Source organism: Pristiophorus japonicus, unplaced genomic scaffold (assembly GCF_044704955.1).
Source record: "Pristiophorus japonicus isolate sPriJap1 unplaced genomic scaffold, sPriJap1.hap1 HAP1_SCAFFOLD_242, whole genome shotgun sequence".
Taxonomy (NCBI): domain Eukaryota; kingdom Metazoa; phylum Chordata; class Chondrichthyes; family Pristiophoridae; genus Pristiophorus; species Pristiophorus japonicus.
This window is the reverse complement of record NW_027252144.1, coordinates 613147-635570: the sequence shown is the minus strand read 5'-3', so window position 1 is coordinate 635570 and position 22424 is coordinate 613147.

The following is a 22424-nucleotide window of genomic DNA, read 5'->3' as shown; positions in this document are numbered from 1 at the left end:
CACACTCAATGAGAAAGTTGAGCAAGAACTCAAATGATGAGAGACTGAGCACATTATCTTGAAGATAGGTCTAATTATTTGGGCTACACCCATTGTTGTATCTAAGTCAGATGGTAAGGTAAGGTTGTGTGGTGATTATAAAGTCACCGCGAACCAGGTTCTGCGGGGTAATCTACCCAATACATTGCCAAATGTAGAAGATTTGTTCACAATGCTGACAGGTGGTCAGATCTTCGTAAAGTTAGATCTCACAAATGCTGACTTACAACTTGAACTAGATGAGAAGTCCAAGTCATGTTTGACTATAAATACTCATCTAGGTCTATATCAATTTAAAAGGCTACCATTTGGAGTGTCTTCCATCCCCGCCATATTCCAAGCGGTGATGAACTTGATTTTGCAAGGCATTGAAGGAGTAGTATGTTATTTAGATGACATACTCATTTCAGCAACAAACTGGCAAATCCATAATAATATATACTGAATTAAGTGCTCAAATGTCTAGTGAAGCACAGAGTATGAGTGACTGCTTACAATTGTGAGTTATTTTAAAACTCAGTGGAGTACTTAGGGCACAGAGTAGACAAAGATGGTTTACATCCAACCAAGGGAAAGCTGGATGCAATCGGAAATGCACTCGCTCCCAAGAATGTTACTGAACTTCGAACCTTTTTGGGTCTTTTGAACTATTATGGGAAGTTGCTACCAAATTTGGCTACAGTGTTGCATCCATTAGAAAGCAAAAATAAAGAAAATTAGTTTGAAGGAGAGAGGAAACAAGCAGGCAAAAAGGATTAAATGCACATAGTATGTGTAACAAAATAGACAAGTTGACGGCACAAATTGAGACAAATGGGTTGGAGGGTCGACAAAAGTAGAGTTTATTGTGGGTTGTTCTGGATGGTCCATAAATCTGAGTTTGGTTTGGTCCAAGTGTTTTCTGCAGGTGAGTCCATTTGCAAGTTTGACCACAAACACCCTACTCCCTTCTTTCGCCAAAACAGTGCTAGCAATCCACTTGGAACCTTGTCCATAGTTCAACAAAAATACAGGATCATTTACTTCAATTTCTCGTGATACATTTGCGCGATCATGATATGTATTCTGGTGAAGCTGCCTGCTCTCTATCTGTTCTTGTAGATTCGGGTGGACTAACGAGAGCCTTGTCTTAAGTGCCCTTTTCATGAGCAGTTCAGCGGGAGGGACCCCGGTGAGCGAGTGGGGTCTTGTGCGGTAACTAAGCAGGACTCAGGATAAGCGAGTCTGCAGTGAGCCTTCATTTATCCCTTTCAAGCTCTGCTTGATTAAACTGCTCGTTCTGCCTGACATTGGACGCTGGCTTAAACGAGGCAGAGGTGACATGTTTGACACCATTGCGGGTCATGAATTCCTTGAATTCGGCACTGGTAAAGCACAGCCCATTGTCACTTACAAGGACATCAGGCAGGCCGTGCGTGGCAAACATGGCCCGCAGGCTTTCAATGGTGCCAGCGGATGTGCTTGCCAACATTATCACACATTCACTTGGAGTACGCATCTACAATCACTAAAAACATTTTTCCCAAGAATGGGCCTGCAAAGTCGACATGAACACGAGACCACGGTTTGGAGGGCCATGACCATAAACTTAGTGATGCCTCCCTGGGTGGATTGCTTAACTGGGAACATGTATTATATTTGTGCACGCAGGACTCTGTCTGCATCGATACCGGGCCACCACACGTGGGATCTGGCTATCGCTTTCATCATTACAATGCCTGGGTGGGTACTGTGGAGTTCACTAATGAAAGTGTCCCTGCCCTTTTTTGGCACAACTACCCGATTATCCCATAGGAGGCAGTCTGCCTATATAGTCATTTCATTTTTGCGCCGCTAGTATGGCTTTATTTCTTCCTGCATCGCTAACGGGACACTAGACCAACTCCCACGGGGCACACAGTTTTTTTTACTAAGGACAGTAAGGGGTCCTGGCTCGTCCAGGTTCTAATCTATCAGGCGGTAACAGGTGATTGCTCACTCTCGCATGCTTCCATTACTATAACGAGATCTGCAGGCTGTGTCATCGCCACCCCGGCGGTGCGCTATGGTAGCCTACTGAGAGCATCAGCGCAGTTTTCTGTGCCTGGCCAGTGGCAGATGGCGTCATCGTATGCGGACAATGTGAGCGCCCATCTCTGGATGCAGCCCGATGCATTCGTATTTATCCCCTTGTTTTCAGAAAAGAGGGATATAAGCGGCTTATGGTCGGTTTCCAATTCAAATTTGAGCCCGACAGATATTGATGCATTTTCTTTAGCCCGTAAACACACACTAACGCTTCTTTTTCGATCATACTGTAGGCCCTCTCGGCCTGAGACAGACTTCTGGATGCGTAAGCAACCGGTTGCAATTTCCCAAATTCATTAGCTTGTTGCAATACACACTCGACCCCGTATGACGACGCATCATACCAAACTAGTACCAAACGTTTACATGGATCGTACAACACAAGCAATTTGTTTGAACATAACAGCTTCCTCGCTTTCTCAAAGGCATTTTCTTGGCTTTTACTCCATACCCATTCATCTCCTTTACAAGTAAAGAGTGCAGGGGTTTTAACAATGTGCGAAGACCCAGTAAGAAGATACCAAAGTAATTCAGGAGTCCTATAAACGACCGCAGCTCCATCACGTTCTGTGGTCTTGGTGCGTTTTTGATTGCCTCTGTCTTCGAATCGGTGGACCTGATGACATCAGCCGCGATTTCTCTCACCAGGAACTCCATTTCAGCTGCCAGGAAAATGCACTTCGAGCGTTTTAGCCTGAGCCCCACATAATTAAGCCGATTAAGAACCTCTTCCAGATTCTGCAGGTGCTCGATGGTGTCCCGACCTGTAACCAAGATGTCATCCTCGAAAACCACGGTGCACGGGACCGACTTCAGCAAGCTTTCCATGTTCCTCTGGAATATCGCCACAGCTGATCGAATCGCAAATGGACATCTGTTGTAAACGAAAAGACCTTTGTGCGTGTTGATGCAGGTGAGGCCTTTTGAAGATTTCTCCAGCTCCTGCGTCATGTAGATGAACGTTTTCCCTCCCGCCAGCATCGCAACTAGGTTGTCTGCCTTTGGTGGTGGGTATTGATCCTGCAGTGAGAAACGATTGATAGTTACTTTGTAATCACCACAGATTCTGACGGTGCCGTCTCCTTTGAGGACTGGAACAATCGGACTGGCCCAATCATTGAATTCGATCGGCAAAAAGATGCCCTCTTGTTGCAGCCTGTCCAACTCGATTTCCACCCTCTCATCATGTAAGGTACCACTCTCGCCTTGTGATGGATGGGTCATGGCCCCGGCATCAAATGGATCTCCACTTTTGGTCTTGGAGCTTCCTGATGCCTGGTTCGAACAGCGCAGGGAACTTGTTTAGGACCTGGGCACATGAGGTGTCGTCGATGGACGAAAGTACTCGGATGTCATCCCAGTTCCAGCGTATCTTTCCCAGACAGCGTGGGGCCATCTCCCAGTCCCACCCAGAGTCATAAATCGTGCACCGCTTCATCGTAGGAGACCTTTACAGTAGCACTGCCAATTATGGGAATCAGTTCTTTTGTGTACGTTCTAAGTTTGGTATGAATGGGAGTCAGGACTGGCCTTGAAGTCTTGTTGCACCACAACTTATTGAAAGTCTTTTTACTCATTATGTATTGGCTTGCGCCCGTGTCCAGCTCCATGGACACCGGGAGACCATTTAATTCAAACTTCAGCATTATCGGGGGATATTTTGTGGTAAATACGTGCACCCCATATACCTCTGCCTCCTCGGTCTGATGTTCTAGTTCGTCATGATCTACTGTGGATTTGTCCTCTGGAATGTGGTGTTTTGCAGGGTTAGCAGGGTTTGCAGCTCGCCAGCACATACACTGGAGGTGTTCCATTGTTCCACAGCCTTTGTAAACGTATTCTTTGAAGCGGCATGAATGGAATCGATGATCACCCCTGCAGTGCCAACAATGTGTTAATTGCCTTGTATTCACCACCCTTGATGGCGGACTCTGAGTCATCCGCGGACGTGCAGCTACAGGCGTGTAAGACCTGCCATGTGCATTTCGAGTTGAAAACAACGTTACTTTGTTCACACTACTTGCAGCAGCATTAGTGTGAGGGGAAATTTGGTATTGTCACTGGTGCAGATAAACGCCTGGGCTATCGCTATGGCTTTACTCAAGGTTGGAGTCTCTGCAGTCAGAAGTTTGCAAAGTATTACTTCATGGCCAGTGCCGAGTACAAAGAAGTCCCTGAGCATGTGCTCCAAGTGTCCTTCAAATTTGCAATGTCCTGCAAGGTGCCTGAGCTCAGCGACGTAGCTCGTCACTTCCTGGTCTTCAGATCTCATGTACGTGTAGAACTGATACCTCGCCATCAGAACGCTTTCGTTCAGGTGTAGATGCTCTCGGACCAGTGTGCACAACTCATCGTACGACTTGTCTGTGGGTTTTGCTGGAGCGAGTGGGTTTTTCATGAGGCCATACGTTGGTGCCACACAAACGGTGAGGCGGATCGCCCTTTGTTTGGCAGTGTTCCCTTCTCCTTCCAGCTTGTTGGCCACGATGTATTGGTCAAGTCGCTCCACAAAGGTTTCCCAATCATCTCCCTCTGAGAATTTCTCTAGGATGCCCACAGTTTTCTGCATTGTTATGTTGGGGTTCGTCATCTGTATCTCATCGCCAATTGTTATGTCTTGAATAAAGAGTCAGACTCGATATGGCAAGCTCAAAGTAAGTGTGACCATAGTCCTTTATTACAGATCTCAGAATGCCTCTCCAGCTTGTGAGGCCTCCGTATATACAGGTGCTCCCAAGGGATTGTGGGATCGCTTGGGACTCCAGGGAATAAGTCCTCTGGTGGATAGACATGATAATTACAGGTTTACATACATAACAAACGATATTGGCTCAAATGATAAAAATGTTGAAACAGTTTGGGTGGGCATAAGGAACAATAAGGGGAAAAAGTCACTGGTGGGCATAGTCCAACAGCAGCAAATCTGTTGGTCGGAGCATAAACCAGGAAATAGTGGTGGCTTGTAAAAAGGGAACTGCAATAATCATGGGTGATTTTAACTTCCATATTGATTGGACAAATCAAATTGGTCAGGGTAGCCTTGAGGAGGAGTTCATCGAGTGCTTAAGGGATGGATTCCTTGAACAGAATGTAATGGAACCAACCGGGGGCAAGCAATCTTAGAGCTGATGCTGTGTAATGAGACAGGATTAATAAACAATCTCCTCATAAAGGATACCCTTGGAAAGAGTGATCATAGCATGATTGAATTTCCAATTCAGATGGAGGGTGAGAAAGTTGGATCTCTAACTAGTATACAAAGCTTAAATAGAGGAGACTATGAAGATATGAGTGCAGAGTTGGGTAAAGTGGACTGCGAAAATAGTGTAGGACAGTTGATGAACAGTGGTGTACATTTAAGGAGCTGTTTCATAACTCTCAAGTAAAATATATTCCAGTGAGGAGGAAAGGGTGTAAGAGAAAAGATAGCCATCCGTGGCTAACTAAAGAAATAAAGGACAGTATCCAATTAAAAACAAGGGCATACAATGTGGCCAAAAGATTGGGAAGCTTTTAAAAGCCAGCAAAGAATTATTAAAGAAATGATTAAGATAGGGAAGATAAATTATGAAAGTAAACTAGCACAAAATATAAAAACAGATAGCAAGAGTCTCTATAGGTATATAAAAAGGAAAAGAGTGGCTAAAGTAAATGTTGGTCCCTAAGAGGACGAGATCGGGGAATTAGTAATGGGCAACATGAAGATGGCAGAAATGCTGAACAAATATTTTGTATCAGTCTTTACAGTAGAGGACACTAATAGTATTCCAACAGTGGATAGTCAAGGGGCTATGGGGAAGGTGGGTGGGGGTGGGGGTGGGGGCGGGGGGGAGGAACTTAACACAATCACAATGACTGGAAAACTGCAAATGTAATGCCCCTATTTAAAAAAGGAGGCAGACAAAAAGCAGGAAACTATAAACCAGTTAGCCTAACATCTATGGTTGGGAAAATATTGGGAGTCCATTATGAAAGAAGCAGTAGCAGGATAATTGGAAAAGCAAAATTCGGTCAGGCAGTGTCAAATGGATTTATGAAGGGGAAGTCATGTTTGACAAATTTGCTGGAGTTCTTTGAGGATGTAACGAACAGGGTGGATAAAGGGGAACCAGTGGATGTGGTGTATTTGGACTTCCAGAAGGCATTTGACAAGGTGCCACATAAAAGTGTACTGCACAAAATAAAAGTTCATGGGGTTGGGGGTAATATATTAGCATGGATAGAGGGTTGGTTAACTAATAGAGAACAGAGGGTTGGGATAAATGGTTCATTGTCTGGTTGGCAACCAGTAACTAGTGGGGTGCCGCAGGGATCAGTGCTGGGACCCTAATTATTTACAATCTATATTAATGACTTGGAAGAAGGGACTGAGTGTAACGTAGCCAAGTATGCTCACGATACAAAGATGGGAGGAAAAGCAATGTGTGAGGAGGATTCACAAAATCTGTAAAAGGACACAGACAGGCGAAGTGAGTGGGCAAAAATTTGGCAGATGGAGTATAATGTTGGAAAGTGTGAGATCACTTTGGCAGAAAAAATCAAAGAGCAAGTTATTAATTAAATGGAGAAAGATTGCAAAATGATGCAGTGCAGCGGGACCTAGGGATACTTGTGCATGAAACACAAAAGGATAGTATGCAGTTACAGCAAATGATCAGGAAGACCAGTGGTATCTTGGCCTTTATTATGAAGGGGATGGTGTATAAAAGCAGGGAAGTCTTGCCATAGCTATATAAGGTATTGGTGAGGCCACACCTGGAATACTGCGTGTAGTTTTAGTTTCCATATTTATGAAAGGATGTACTTTCCTTGCAGGCAGTTCAGAGAAGGTTCACTAGGTTGATTCTGGGGATGAGGGGGTTGACTTATGAGGAAAGTTTGAGTAGGTTGGGCCTCGACTCATTGGAATTCAGAAGAATGAGAGGCGATCATATCGAAACATGTAAGATTATGAGGGGGCTTGACAAGGTGGATGCAGTTTCCACTGATGGGGGAGACTAGCACTAGGGGGCATGATCTTAGAATAAGGGGCCACCCAATTAAAACAGAAAAGATAAATTTCTTATCTCAGTGGGTTGTAAATCTGTGGAATTTGCTGCCTCAGAGAGCTGTGGAAGCTGGGACATTGAATAAATTTAAGACAGAAATAGACAGTTTCTTAAACGATAAGGGGTTATGGGAAGCGGGCGGGGAAGTGGAGCTGAGTCCATAATCAGATCAGCCATGATCTTATTGAATGGCAGAGCAGGCTCGCGAGGCCGTATGGCCTACTCCTGTTCCTATTTCTTATGTTCTTATGAATGAACTATTGAAAATATAGGTCCACTGGAAGTGATCAGAAGAATGCGACACAGCATTCAAAGAGTGTAAAAGCCAGTTGGTAGAGTGCACCATGTTAGTTCATTATAATGTATCTAAGGAGATAAAGCTGGCATGTGATACCTCTCTGTATGGAGTTGGGGCAGTGATCACTACATAGTGGGAAGGAGAGACCAATTGCTTTTGCTTCATGAACTCTTGGTGCCAGTGAGCATAATTATATGCAGATCGAAAGGGAAGCTTTGGCATTGACTTTTCGGGTCAAGAAGTTCCACAAATTCTTGTATGGTCGTAAGTTTACCGTCGTTACTGACCATAAGCCCCTGACAGGAATCCTCCATCCAAAGTCCCCAGTTCCAACCTTAGCTGCAGCCCAAATGCAGAGATGGGCTTTGATTTTGTCAGCATATGCATATGACATTGAGTACATACGATCAGCTGATCAGCTTAATGGTGATGCTATGTCCAGGTTGCCATTCCCATCACAAGTTACACGCAAGAGGGAAGATGTGTTCTATCTTTCATGCACTGATGAACTGCCAGTCCCAGCTGAAGAGATTGGTAGAGCTAACAAATGTGACCCAGTTATATCACAGGTATATGATTACATAGCAAATGGTTGGCCAAACCAGGTATCAGAGAAAGATATTCATCTATGCTTCATTTGTAGGAATGGATTATCAGTGGATAAAGATTGTATCATGTGGGATGCAAGTGTAGTTTTCTCAAATAGGTTCAGGTCCAAAATGTTGGGAGATCTTCATGACCAGCACCTGGGAATGGCTTGACCAAGAGTTTTGCATGCCTTTATTTATGGTGGGCAGGTTTCGATAAAGATATAGAGTACATCGTTAGTCAGTGTACAACATGTCAATCGGTAAGCAAGAATCCACTACAGCCATGGAAATAGCCTCCCAGGGTGTGGCAAAGGCTACATGTAGATTTTGCTGAGCTAAAACACAACAATTGTTCATTGTGACTGATAGCCATTTGAAGTGGGTAAAAGTGTTTCCAATGCAGAAAAAAACAAGTAAAACACACGAGAATTTTCGAAGATTGTTTTCTTCATGTGGCCTCCCAGAAGAAATTGTGTCTGATAATGGGCTGCAATTTTGTTCAGAAGAATTTGCACAGTTCATGAGCAGAAACGGTGTGAAACTTACCAAATTTTCACCATACTACCATGCTTCAAATGGTGTAGCAGAGCGCACAGTATAAATTGTAAAATGTGCCCTCATCAAGCAAATGTTGGATTCAAATCCAAAGAGACAGCAGTTGTCGTTGGACCACAAATTAGCAAATTTTCTCATTACTTATTGTAATACTGCTCATACAACTATTGGTAGAACATGGACCAGGTCTCGTTGTTAAAGCCAAACCTGGCACAGTCAGTTGAAGAGAAACAATTAAGGCAGAAGGAGAATCTGATAGAGGTAGAGTAAGAGAGAGACGTGTGAAATTGAATCAGAAGGTTAGAGTGAAGAATTATCACCATAAATGGTTAATGTGGTTACCAGGAAGAGTAGTGAAGATATGTGGTCCTTGCACATATTTGATCAAGATGTTTGATCGTGGACAGGTTAGGTTTCTTCACTATTCTTCCTGTTAACCAGTGTAACCATTTATGTTGATGGTTCTTCACTCTCATCTTCTGATTCAATTTTACACTTCTCTCTCTTACTCTACCTCTATCCTGATTCTACTCTACCTCTATCATGATTCTTTTTCTTTCTTAATTGTTTCTCTTCTACTGACTGTGCCTAGTTTGGCTTTAACAACAGGAACTTGGTTTGTGGTTATCTTTTGAGAAACAACTCTGCTGGTGTTCTACCAGTAGTTGTATGAGGAATATTATGATAAGTTATTACAAAATTTGCTAATTTGTGGTCCAACAACAATTGGCATTTCTTTGCATTTGGAACCAACATTTTCTTGATGAGGGCACGTTTTACAATTTGTACCGTGCATTCTGCTGCACCATTTGAAGCAGGGTGGTATGGTGGAACCTTGGAATGTTTCACACTGTTTCTGCTCTTGAACAGTGCAATTTGTTCTGAAAAGAAATAGTGTCCCATTATCAGACACAATCTCTTCGGGAGGCCATATGAAGAAAATAATCTTTGCAAACACTGCTACTCATTTCGAATGGCTATCAATCACAATAAACAATCTATATGTAATCTTTGCCACACACTGGGAGGCCTTTGACATGGTTGTAATGGTACTGATGGTGGTTTCTTGCTTACTGATTGACATGTTGTACACGAACTAACGATGTACTCTATGGTGCTCCCCCGAAATTTGCGTAGCCATTAACGCCAACATTTTTTCGTGGCTGGGCCACCCCATATTCTGCTCCAAAAGTGAACAAATTGGTTGCAGCGCTAATGAACCCTTCCAAAGTGCTATTTTCAGTGGCATGGCTGTGTTAATTTGAGCGATATAACCACTGAGAAATTCAGCATGCAGGTAAGGGTTTCTAACCAGCCAGCTGCTCCCTGGCCTTTTTAAAGGCCAAGGTTTGCAGCAAGGCCCTGAAGGGGAAAGAAGTTTGGAAGGAGTTTGGAAGGGTGGCTGGCGTAAGAGGTGCAAGGAGAGCCAACAGGTTAACTGATATGCAGCTGGAGACATTGATGGATGGTGTGGAGGACAGAAGAAGAATATTGTTTCCTGACATGGGGAGACCTGGCAGACAGGCATGAAGGGAGATTGCAGGGGAGTTGTCAGGCATCTCCATATATGTCAGCACCTGGCCCTTCCAGGGTGGCGATGGGTCAACGCCTCCTAGCTCTGGGGCGACGGGGATCCTCCCTCCTCCTGAGGTGGTACTGCTGGCTCGACCTCCAGCGGCTGTCCCCTCATGATGGTCAGGTTGTGAAGCATGTAGCAGACCATGACGATTATGGAGAGCCATTGAGGAGAGTACTCCAAGGTGCTACCAGAGCAGCCTAGGCACTGGAACCTCTGCTGAAGCATGCCTATGCACTGCTCGATGATGCACCTGGTCACACAATGAGCATCATTGTATGCATGCTCTTGCACTGTCCTGGAATTCCGCAGTGGAGTGAGCAGCCAAGTGAACAGGAGATATCCCTTGTCCCCAAGCAGCGAAACGCAATCCTGATTCAGGCCGGTCAAGACGGTGGGCACACTGGTCTGGTGCAGAATGAACGAATCATGGCTGCTGCTTCCCTTGCCTGCTGCCTCTCTGCACGGTGCTGATGGCAATGCCTTCTCCTGCGTGCTGCCCTGCTTCTGAGCAGGTGTACCAGGTGTTGCCCTCCCATCCTCTGGGTGAACCCTGCCAAGCAGGTCTCTGCAGCCCACAGGCCTCCACTAAAGAGACCTGAAAGTTGTAAAAGATTATGTGCAAACCTCTGAGCAGCACTCAGCGGGTTTAATGGAGCCAAAACAATTAATACAACTTTCTGAAATGCTAAATACTGCGGATGATGGAATCTGAAATAAAACACTCATAATTAATATAACTATTTCCCTACCAAAGGGCCCAATCGTGGTTACACTCCTTCAGCGATGGTGAATTTCGGCCCCTATATCTTTATCTAGACCTGGCCACCATAACTGCGTGCAAAGCTCTTGATCAAGCACATTCCCAGGTGCTGGTCATGAAGATCTCCTAATAGTTTGGACCTGAATTTATTTAGGATAACCATTCTCACACCCCACATGGTACAATCTTTATCCACTGATAATTCATTCCTACGAATCAAGTATGGATGAATATCTTCCTCTGGTACCTGGTTTGGCCAGCCACTTGCTATGTAATCATACACCTTTGACATAACTGGGTCATGTTTGGTTGCTCTACCAATCTCTTCAACTGTGACTGGCAGTTCATCCTCTCATGTTTGAAAAATAGAACACTTCTTCCCTATTGAGTGTAACTTTGTGATGGGGATGGCAACCTAGACATAGCATCAGCATTACTGTGATCAGCTGATCGTCTGTACTCAATGTCATATGTATATGCTGACAAAATAAATCTCTGCTTTTGGGCTGCAGCTATGGTTGGAACTGGGGACTTTGCATGGACGATTGCTGGTCCATAATGATGGAAAACTTACGACCATACAAGTATTTGTGGAACTTCTTGACCCCAAAAATTAAGGCCAAAGCTTCACTTTCGATTAGCACAAGAAAAATCAATTGGTCTTTCCTCCCCACTAAGTAGTACATGAGAGATCACTGCTCAAACTCCACATGGAGAGACGTCACACGCTAGCTTGATCTCCTTAGATGCGTCAAATTTGATAGGAACTTACCATAATAGTTCAAAAGACCCAAAAATGATCAAAATTTAGTGACATTCTTGGGAGTGGTGCATTTCTAATTCCATCCAGCTTTACCTTGGTTGGTGGTGAACCATATTTGTCTATTCTGTGCCCTAAGTACTCCACTGAGCTTTGAAATAACTCACACTTGCGAGCAGTCACTCGTACCACGTGCTATCTACTGAGAACTCGTAGATACGCAAGTCTCAGTGCTATTAATGGGAACCTGTGAAATATTTACCTGCTTTACGGCTCAGCCACACATGACTGCATTGTCTGCATGGGAACCCTCTGGCCTGGAGTGCGCTTCACAGCACGGGAAGAGAAGGCCTCCCCACCGGAATCCAGGGCACCTCCTAGACCACCAGGTAGATTCATAAAAATTCTCCGGTGAGGAGGCAAGACTTCGAGAGGATTTTCTGGGCCAATGTTCTCAGACTCTAGTCTTTTCAGTTCTTGCTCAACTTTCTCCTTGACTGTTTATGGTACGGGATGTGGCTTGCAGTAAACTGGTCGAGCATCCTTCTGTACTTTGACACTTACCTTGAATCGGACTGCCTATTTCACAGAACATCTTCGAATACTTCTTGATGACATCATACTTTGATGCAAATCTTGTTTCAACACGAAAAATCTCATTCCAATCCAGCTTCAGTGATCCCAGCCAATTTCTACCGAGTAAGGCAGGCTTGTCTCCTGCCACTACTAAGAGAGGTAAGCTCTGAAATTGATCCTTGTATTTCACCCATACGGTGATATGTCCTACCACAGGGATTTGCTCTCCTGAGTAGCCTCGGAGCTCTCTCTTTGACTTCTCCAGTAGAAAGTCATTCAACTTGTCGAGCTATAGTGATTCTGGTACTATGCTCCCGGATGCACCAGTGTCGATTTCCATGGATATCCTGGTTCCTGCAATGTCTACTTGGATGAGTCGGGAGTCCGTGAGTTCGGCGAGAGGCCTATAAAGGCCGCGAGGTCGGGAGGTGCGTCGCTGAGTCGGGAGTCCGTCAGTTCGGCGAGAGGCCTATAAAGGCCGCGGGGTCGGGAGGTGCGTCGCTGAGTCGGGAGTCCGTGAGTTCGGCGAGAGGCCTATAAAGGCCGCGAGGTCGGGAGGTGCGTCGCTGAGTCGGGAGTCCGTCAGTTCGGCGAGAGGCCTATAAAGGCCGCGGGGTCGGGAGGTGCGTCGCTGAGTCGGGAGTCCGTGAGTTCGGCGAGAGACCTATAAAGGCCGCGAGGTCGGGAGGTGCGTCGCTGAGTCGGGAGTCCGTCAGTTCGGCGAGAGGCCTATAAAGGCCGCGGGGTCGGGAGGTGCGTCGCTGAGTCGGGAGTCCGTGAGCTCGGCGAGAGGCCTATAAAGGCCGCGGGGTCGGGAGGTGCGTCGCTGAGTCGGGAGTCCGTGAGTTCGGCGAGAGGCCTATAAAGGCCGCGAGGTCGGGAGGTGCGTCGCTGAGTCGGGAGTCCGTGAGTTCGGTGAGAGGCCTATAAAGGCCGCGAGGTCGGGAGGTGCGTCGCTGAGTCGGGAGTCCGTGAGTTCGGTGAGAGGCCTATAAAGGCCGCGAGGTCGGGAGGTGCGTCGCTGAGTCGGGAGTCCGTGAGTTCGGTGAGAGGCCTATAAAGGCCAGCTTGTGCAACTACAGGGAGAAAGCAAAAAAGAAGTAGAAAGAAATAGAAAGGTGATGTCACAGCCAAGGGAGTAAGTGATTGGCTGGTGATTGGTAAGTCGTTTTTCTTTTTTCTCTTCTATATCAGTAAGTAACAATTAGCATTGTTGTTGCCAATTTAAGTTAATCCAAGGGTTAAGTCATGGCAGGAGAGCTCGGACACGTGTTATGCTCCTCCTGTACGATGTGGGAAATCAGGGTCGCCTCCGGTGTCCCTGACGACTACGTTTGCGGGAAGTGTATCCGCCTCCAGCTCCTGACGGACCGCGTTGCGGAATTGGAGCTGAAGGTGGATTCACTCTGGAGCATCCACGAAGCTGAGAATCACGTTTAGTGAGTTGGTCTTACCGCAGGTCAAGGGTCCACAGCCAGATAGGGAAAGGAAGACCAACAGGAAGAGCAGTGCAAGGAAGATAGTGCAGGGATCCCCTGCGGTCATCCCCCTGCAAAACAGATACACCGCTTTGAGTACTGTTGAGGGGGATGACTCATCACGGGGAAGCAGCAGCAGCCTAGTTCATGGCACCGTGGCTGGCTCTGCTGCACAGGAGGGCAGGAAAAAGATTGGGAGAGCAATAGAGATAGGGGATTCAATTGTAAGGGGAATAGATAGGCGTTTCTGCGGCCGCAACCGAGACTCCAGGATGGTATGTTGCCTCCCTGGTGCAAGGGTCAAGGATGTCTCGGAGCGGGTGCAGGACATTCTGAAAAGGGAGGGTGAACAGCCAGTTGTCGTGGGGCACATTGGTACCAACGATATAGGTAAAAAACGGGATGAGGTCCTACGAGACGAATTTAAGGAGCTAGGAGCTAAATTAAAAAGTAGGACCTCAAAAGTAGTACTCTCGGGATTGCTACCAGTGCCACGTGCTAGTCAGAGTAGGAATCACAGGATAGCTCAGATAGCTTGAGCAGTGGTGCAGTAGGGAGGGATTCAAATTCCTGGGGCATTGGAACTGGTTCTGGGGGAGGTGGGACCAGTACAAACCAGACGGTCTGCACCTAGGCAGGACCGGAACCAATGTCCTAGGAGGAGTGTTTGCTAGTGCTGTTGGGGAGGAGTTAAAATAATATGGCAGGGGGATGGGTACCAATGCAGGGAGACAGAGGGAAACAAAATGGAGACAGAAGCAAAAGACAGAAAGGAGAGGAGTAAAAGTGGAGGGCAGAGAAACCCAAGGCAAAAAACAAAAAGGGCCACTTTGCAGCAAAATTCTAAAGGGTCCAAGTGTGTTAAAAAGCCAAGCCTAAAGGCTCTGTGCCTCAATGCGAGGAGTATTCGGAATAAGGTGCACGAATTAACTGTGCAGGTAGCAGTTAATGGATACGATGTGGTTGGCATCACGGAGACATGGCTCCAGGGTGACCAAGGCTGGGAACTCAACATCCAAGGGTATTCAACATATAGGAAGGATAGACAGAAAGGAAAAGGAGGCGGGGTGGCGTTGCTGGATAAAGAGGAAATGAATGCAATTGTAAGGAAAGACATTAGCTTAGATGATGTGGAATCGGTATGGTGGAGCTACGGAATACCAAGGGGCAGAAAACGTGAGTGGGAGTTGTGCACAGACCTCCAAACAGTAATAGTGATGTTGGGGAGGGCATCAAACAGGAAATTAGGGGTGCATGCAATAAAGGTGCAACAGTTATCATGGGTGACTTTAATATGCATATAGATTGGGCTAACCAAACTGGAAACAATACGATGGAGCAGGATTTCCTGGAGTGCATAATGGATGGTTTTCTATTCCAATATGTCGAGGAACCAACTAGGGGGGAGGCCATCTGAGACTGGGTGATGTGTAATGAGAGAGGATTAATTAGCAATCTCGTTGTGCGAGGCCCCTTGGGGAGGAGTGACCATAATATGGTGGAATTCTACATTAGGATGGAGAATGAAACAGTTAATTCAGAGACCATGGTCCAGAACTTAAAGAAAGGTAACTTTGAAGGTATGAGGCGTGAATTGGCTAGGATAGATTGGCGAATAATATTTAAGTGGATGGGCAATGGCAGACATTTAGAGACCGCATGGATGAACTACAACAATTGTACATCCCTGTATGGCGTAAAAACAAAAAAGGGAAGGTGGCTCAACAGTGGCTATCAAGGGAAATCAGGGATAGTATTAAAGCCAAGGAAGTGGCATACAAATTGGCCAGAAATAGCAGCGAACCCAGGGACTGGGAGAAATTTAGAACTCAGCAGAGGAAGACAAAGGGTTTATTCGGACAGGGAAAATGGAGTACGAGAGGAAGCTTGCAGGGAACATTGAGACGGACTGCAAAAGCTTCTATAGATATGTGAAGAGAAAAAGGTTAGTAAAGACAAACGCAGGTTCCCTGCAGTCAGAATCAGGGGAAGTCATAACGGGGAACAAAGAAATGGCAGACCAATTGAACAAGTACTTTGGTTCGGTATTCACTAAGGAGGACACAAACAACCGTCTGGATATAAAAAAGGTCAGAGGGTCTAGTAAGAAGGAGGAACTGAGGGAAATCCTTATTAGTCGGGAAATTGTGTTGGGGAAATTGATGGGATTGAAGACCGATAAATCCCCAGGGCCTGATGGACTGCATCCCAGAGTACTTAAGGAGGTGGCCTTGGAAATAGCGGATGCATTGACAGTCATTTTGCAACATTCCATTGACTCTGGATCAGTTCCTATCGAGTGGAGGGTAGCCAATGTAACCCCTCTTTTTAAAAAAGGAGGGAGAGAGAAAACAGGGAATTATAGACCGGTCAGCCTGACATCGGTAGTGGGTAAAATGATGGAATCAATTATTAAGGATGTCATAGGAGCGCATTTGGAAAGAGGTGACATGATAGGTCCAAGTCAGTATGGATTTGTGAAAGGGAAATCATGCTTGACAAATCTTCTGGAATTTTCTGAGGATGTTTCCAGTGGAGTGGACAGGGGAGAACCAGTTGATGTGGTGTATTTGGACTTTCAGAAGGCTTTCAACAAGGTCCCACACAAGAGATTAATGTGCAAAGTTAAAGCACATGGGATTGGGGGTAGTGTGCTGACGTGGATTGAGAACTGGTTGGCAGACAGGAAGCAAAGAGTAGGAATAAATGGGTACTTTTCAGAATGGCAGGCAGTGACTAGTGGGGTACCACAAGGTTCTGTGCTGGGGCCCCAGCTGTTTACATTGCACAATAATGATTTAGACGAGGGGATTAAATGTAGTATCTCCAAATTTACGGATGACACTAAGTTGGGTGGCAGTGTGAGCTGCGAGGAGGATGCTATGCTATTAGTCTGCATGGTGACTTGGATAGGTTAGGTGAGTGGGCAAATGCATGGCAGATGAAGTATAATGTGGATAAATGTGAGGTTATCCACTTTGGTGGTAAAAACAGAGAGACAGACTATTATCTGAATGGTGACAGATTAGGAAAAGGGGAGGTGCAACGTGACCTGGGTGTCATGGTACATCAGTCATTGAAGGTTGGCATGCAGGTACAGCAGGCGGTTCAGAAAACAAATGGCATGTTGGCCTTCATAGCGAGGGGATTTGAGTACAGGAGCAGGGAGGTGTTACTACAGTTGTACAGGGCCTTGGTGAGGCCACACCTGGAGTATTGTGTACAGTTTTGGTCTCCAAACTTGAGGAAAAACATTCTTTCTATTGAAGGAGTGCAGCGAAGGTTCACCAGACTGATTCCCGGGATGGCGGGACTGACATATCAAGAAAGACTGAATCAACTGGGCTTGTATTCACTAGAGTTCAGAAGAATGAGAGTGGATCTCATAGAAACTTTTAAAATTCTGACCGGTTTAGACAGGTTAGATACAGGAAGAATGTTCCCAATGTTGGGGAAGTCCAGAACCAGGGGTCACAGTCTAAGGATAAGTGGTAAGCTATTTAGGACCGAGATGAGGAGAAACTTCTTCACCCAGAGAGTGGTGAACCTGTGGAATTCTCTAACATAGAAAGTTGTTGAGGCCAATTCACTAAATATATTCAAAAAGGAGTTCGATGTAGTCCTTACTACTCGGTGATCAAGAGGTATGGCGAGAAAGCAGGAATGGGGTACTGAAGTTGCACGTTCAGCCATTGAATGGCAGTGCAGGCTCGAAGGGCCGAATGGCCTACTCTTGCACCTATTTTCTATGTTTCTCTTTTTCTATGTTTCTATGATGATACTTCGCAAATCATTGTTAGGTACCCTTGTGCTCATGATGACGTGTATCTCCTTATCCTATTGCTTTGCTTCCATGCTATCTAGACTCTGGGGATTTCTACCTCGAGCATTCAAAGTTGGTTTACTCTTCTGTCAACAAGCCTTTGCAAGATGCCCAGTTTTCTTGCAAAAGAAACACTCTGCCTTCACATATGGACAACTTTGAACAACATGTTGTCCCAGGCACCGATAGCATGAGTTCAGTGCTCTGTTACCTTGGTCAGTTGCTGAGGCCTTTGGGCCCAACTGCCTTTTTCTTTTAACCTGCAGGCAATTCAGCTCGGTTGTCTGATGACTGGAAATGGCACGAAATTCTCGGGAATGTTGGTTGGCCATATCCATTGACCAGCTGTCTGGCAAGCTAAATCAAAAGTCACATTAGGGGTTGTCAATAACTTTCATTTTCATCCCACAAACAAAGCGGTCACACAATGCTCGGTCATGAAAGTTTCTGAAATGACAGCGAATTGATTGGTTTTTTAATGCTACAATGTACTCAGTGATGTCTCATCAGTTAATTGATTTTGTATTCCAAAATGATAACTTTCAGCAATTTCCAGCGGCACAGGACTGTAGTGCTGTTCTAACTTGGTTAAAATCTCGGTCTTTTGGCTTGACGGGAACAAGCTCATTTTTCAGGGTTTCATACACCTCGGGGACTGCTTCAGTCAAGAAAACAGCCCGTTTTCTTTCTAACACCACCCGGTTACGGTTTTCATCATCAGGGACTTTGACGATACTATTTGCAGTGAAAAACAATTCTAGCTGCTCCAAATATGCTCCGAAAATCTTGCGGTTGTGTTGGAACTCACCCAAGCACCCTATTTTTCCCATAGGAGTGGCCATCTGGATTCTGGAAATGTCAAAAGTGTGCTTGAAATTTACCTTAGATTTTTAGCTGTTCTGCAAAACAAAAGGACCTTTAAAGTTCTCCCCGCCAATTGATATTTCAACCAGGGAATCAAACTATCCTATCCTCATCACCAGTGTGATATCTTCTTACGACATCACTAAAGCACACACACTTACAAGATGGCTCGACAGGAACTTGTCACGTAACCTAGTCACATGATGCTTTTATTACATTTACAGCAATGGCTGCATTACCATCGTTGTCCACCAGTGGGGCTATATATCACAATCCTCCTCACTGTTCACTGTACTTCCAAGTTTTGTATCATCTGCAAATTTTGAAATTGTGCCCTGTACACCCAAGTCCAAGTCATTTATATACATATATACATATATTTATCAAGAAAAGCAGAGGTCCTAGCACCGACCCTTGGGGAGCACCACTATGTACCTTCCTCGAAGCCAAAAAACAACCGTTCACTACTACTCTCTGTTTCCTGTCACTTAACCATTTTGATATCCATACTACCACTGTCCCTTTTATTCCATGGGCTTGAACTTTTCTGGCAAGCCTATTATGTGGCACTTTATCAAACGCCTTTTGGAAGTCCATGTGCACCACATCAACCGTATTGCCCTCATCAACCCTCTCTTTTTTTACTTTGTCAAAAAAACTCAATCAAGTTAGCTGGAGAATTGTTATTAAAATTGACAGATATATTAAAATATTTGTTTTTTGTGTTTAGTTTTTGGCTGGCAGGGAATGAAGACGGCTTCCCAAATTAAATTACAATGGTAACCACTATTTTAAAAAGGAGGGAGAGAGAAAACGGGGAACTACAGCCTGACATCAGTAGTAGGGAAAATGCTGGAGTCTATAATAAAGGATGTGATAACGGCGCACTTAGATAATATCAACGGGATTAAACAAAGTCAATATGGATTTATGAAAGGAAATCATGTTTGGCAAATCTATTGGAGTTTTTTGAGGATGTAATTGATAGAATAGATAAGGGAGAACCAGTGGATGTAGTGTGTTTGGATTTTCAGAAGGCCTTTGATAAAGTCCCACATCAGAGGTCAGTGTGCAAAATTAAAGCACATAGAATTAGGGATAGTGTATTGGCATGGATTGAAAATTGGTTAACTGACAGGAAACAGAGAGTAGGAATAAACGGGTCTTTTTCGGGGTGGCGGGCAGTGACTAGTGAGGTACCACAGGGATCAGTGCTTGGGCCCCAGCTATTCACAATATATATAAATGATTTGGATGAAGGAACCAAATGTAATATTTCCAAGTTTGCTGATGACACAAAATTAGGTGGGATTGTGAGTTGTGAGGAGGATACAAAGATGCTGCAAGGCAATTTAGATAGGTTGAGTGAGTGGGCAAATACATGGCAGATGCAGTATAACGTGGATAAATGTGAAGTTATAAACTTTGGTAGGACAAACATAAGGACAAAGTATTCTTTAAATGGTGATGGCTTGGAAAGTGTCGATGTACAGAGGGACCTGGGTGTCCTTGTACACCAGTCATTGAAAGCAAACATGCAGGTGCAGCAAGCAGTTAGGAAGGCAAATGATATGTTGGCCTTCATTGCAAGAGGATTTGAGTACAGGAGCAAGGATATCTTACTACAGTTATACAGGGCCTTGGTGAGACCGTACCTGGAGTATTGTGTGCAGTTTTGGTCTCCTTACCTAAGAAAGGATATACTTGCCATAGGGAGTGTTATGTTCAGAATAAATCCATAGGACTGTATTGCAAGCTCAAACTTTTGTGACCTTGGTCTCTTTATTCAGACTCCAGAGTGGGGACGCATGGTGAAATACCTTTTATACCTACTTGTCCCAGGGCACACAGATGACCCTTAGGTCTCCCACAGGTGTGCCCCCTAGTGGCAAGTCTTACATTTTGGTGAGGTTTACATACATACATAACATCACTCCTCTCCCCTGCCCAACCCCCCAAAGTCTAATGTGCAAGTTATTTGCAAGTTGAGGTGATCTGGCGCCCCGCGTCCCCGGGTCAATCACCCAGGTTGAAGTCCTGACATGGTGGGTGCATCCTCGTGGTTGACGGCGAAGTTGATCGTGTTAGTGGGTCGCTGGGGGCCAGCTCCTTTCACAGTGGTTCCTGGTTATCTGTAGTTCGCAGTTTGGTCTAGTCCAAATGCTTTACGCGTTAGCCCAGTACACGGTTTCATAATCAAGCACTCCATTTTCATCATATACACCCCAATCCCCCGCCTTGGCTAATGCGGTGCTAGCGGCCCAACTGGGACCCTGAACATGGTCTACATCGCTTATTCTGATGTCGCGTGGGAGGGCCATGTGATCATGGTGCATTCTCTGCTGATGGCCTACAGAAGGCTTGGTTCTGAGTGATTCTGTCTGGTGACTGCATAGCACCCAGGATAGCCGGGTCTGTAGGTAGTCTACCGTGACACGCGTGGTGCTTGGTTTAGTGATTTGGGCTGCTTGCTCCGGGCTATTGTCGCTGACCCTGAGGTCTAGCAAGCCCAGGATTGCCGCAATGGCCTTGAGACTTTCAGTAGTGGCGGGAGGCCTAGTGGTCCTCGTGGATCCTGGCCCATAGTATGGGGGCCCCGGACCACCGACTGTGTGTAGATGCCCTGCCTTACATTGCAACGTTGGGATGGGTCTTTCGTCTTTGCGATGGATAGGTTGCAACATCCCGTCTAGCAGTTCACCTTTGGCGGTAATGTGGGATCCTGGCAGGTCCAGGTCCTAAACTGGGGGGCCATTACGTTTGACCCCTCACTTTCTAGCACTTCCATGACCGCGAGTAGGTCTGCAGGCTGTGCCGTTTCCACCCTGGTGGTGGGCAACCGTAGCCAACTGAGGGCATTAGTACCGTTCTCAGTGCCTGGCCCGTGGTGGATCATGTTACAGTGCACAGACAGTGTTAGACATTCTCGAAACAATGCATTGATAATGGTGCCTCTACTCTTACAAACTTGTGGGATGGGCAGCTTGTCTGACTCAAGCACATACTGGGACACTCTTTGGTACATCTCTTTAGTCCCGTGAATACCGGCTGCTGCCTTGGTTAACTTATTGGACACATGTTCAATTGTTTGGGGCTCGCCCGCTACTTTTGCTCACTGCACAACACTCCTGACTCCGTGCGGTAACATATCACTTGCTATGAATACTTTGTTTGATACATATACAACTGGTTGGGGTTCGCCTGCTACTTTGGCTTGCTGTACAACATACCGACCCTGTGTGATAACACATCACTTGTTACAAGTACTGTGTCAGGTACATATACGACCGGTTGGTGTTCGCCTGCTACTTTGGCTTGTTGTAAGGTCCGCCTGACCCCATATAATGGTACATCATTGGCCGCGAAAGACTGCTCACATGCATTACATAGTGCAAACAACTTATTGGAACGTGGTGGATTCATGGCATTTCAGTGGCCGCCACTTTACCTTTGCCCCAAACCCAGTCATCTTCCTTGCTGGGCAACATATTCCTCCATTCTGTTGCGGACACTCTCTCGTCCCGTGGTCTGGATGCTCTCTCGTCCTGTGGTCTGGATGGACCTTCATCCCCATGGTCTGGACGCATTCTTGTCCCGTGGTCTAGACGCCCTCTCGTCCCATGGTCTGGACGCCCTCTCATCTGTGTCCAAGATGCATTAGGATCGTTTCGGCCAGAGTTCCACTCTGCATGGTCGACCTGGAGCCTCTTCCATCGTCGCAAAGAGGTCGGCGGCTTCAGGTGGTGGGTACCGTACCTGTACCGCTGCTTGGTTGATCTTCACCTCTTCATGGTCGTGATGAGCGGCCTGTGCCTCGGGGATCTGCAAATGGATATGCACTTTGATGCCTGGTTCAGCTGAAAGTGGGGGCTTGCTCAGCCTTTGAGAAGGGGAACGTCGTTCGCTGGAGAAGATACGCAGTTCCATCAAACCTTCCCCATCCACCTCCTACCAAGCAGCGTTGACCCATCACCTGAAACAATCCAC